Source organism: Amphimedon queenslandica, unplaced genomic scaffold, assembly GCF_000090795.2.
Source record: "Amphimedon queenslandica unplaced genomic scaffold, v1.1 AMPQUscaffold_13311, whole genome shotgun sequence".
Classification (NCBI taxonomy): Eukaryota; Metazoa; Porifera; class Demospongiae; order Haplosclerida; family Niphatidae; genus Amphimedon; species Amphimedon queenslandica.
In genome coordinates this window covers 51627-52985 of record NW_003546453.1, presented here as the reverse complement: position 1 = coordinate 52985, position 1359 = coordinate 51627, and positions in this window count along the sequence as shown.

The following is a 1359-nucleotide window of genomic DNA, read 5'->3' as shown; positions in this document are numbered from 1 at the left end:
ATCATCATAGTGTGTGTGTGTGTGTGTGTGTGTGCTATATCTAAAAGGAACAGAATGTACTTTAAGAGAAGAAAATAAACATTAATTAATTCCAATAATCCAAAGTACATCAACAACTACAAAAACAAGTTAATGAGACTATACAAGGAAGAAATGAGAGGAGGAATTTCTTTAATGTTAAGTTGAGTATACATATACTTGTACAGACTAGCCTCTATATAATGGAGACTTTGGGTCAAGGCAGTGTCTCTGTTATACAGAGGTGTCCTTTATGTGGAGGTTATTTTATACAGTAAGGAATGTAATTGGTACACTAGGTGCTGTCCGTTAAATGGAGGTATACGCTATAGAGAGTGTCCATTAAGAGAGGCTATACTGTATTATTGAGATTTTTATAAACGATGATTGTTAGGAAACAATAAAATATTCATAACAGTCAATTATAACTTTGTCATTATTATTTATTGAAAATGATAAAGTATTTGTGATTTTCAATTTTGTAATTAACAGATGACAAACTACACCTCAGCAATGCACTTTCAAATCTCCCCGTTTCTATGACAACAAAAGGTTTGAGACTGAAATACTAAAATTCCCAACTACCCAGACCCAGTCACGGAGACTTCGTAATGTCCCGATTGGTGCAAACCGATTTAAAAGTACCTCTGAAATGAGGACACTTCTGTATTAAGGACAGGTAGTGTGGGCCCAATGGTGTCCTTAATAAAGAGGCTACACTGTACATGTATTAAGGACAGGTAGTGTGGGCCCAATGGTGTCCTTATAAAGAGGCTACACTGTACATGTATTAAGGACAGGTAGTGTGGGCCCAATGGTGTCCTTAATAAAGAGGCTACACTGTACATGTATTAAGGACAGGTAGTGTGGGCCCAATGGTGTCCTTAATAAAGAGGCTACACTGTACATGTATTAAGGACAGGTAGTGTGGGCCCAATGGTGTCCTTAATAAAGAGGCTACACTGTACATGTATTAAGGACAGGTAGTGTGGGCCCAATGGTGTCCTTAATAAAGAGGCTACACTGTACATGTATTAAGGACAGGTAGTGTGGGCCCAATGGTGTCCTTAATAAAGAGGCTACACTGTACATGTATTAAGGACAGGTAGTGTGGGCCCAATGGTGTCCTTAATAAAGAGGCTACACTGTACATGTATTAAGGACAGGTAGTGTGGGCCCAATGGTGTCCTTAATAAAGAGGCTACACTGTACATGTATTAAGGACAGGTAGTGTAGGCCCAATGGTGTCCTTAATAAAGAGGCTACACTGTACATGTATTAAGGACAGGTAGTGTGGGCCCAATGGTGTCCCTTATAAAGAGGCTACACTGTACATGTATT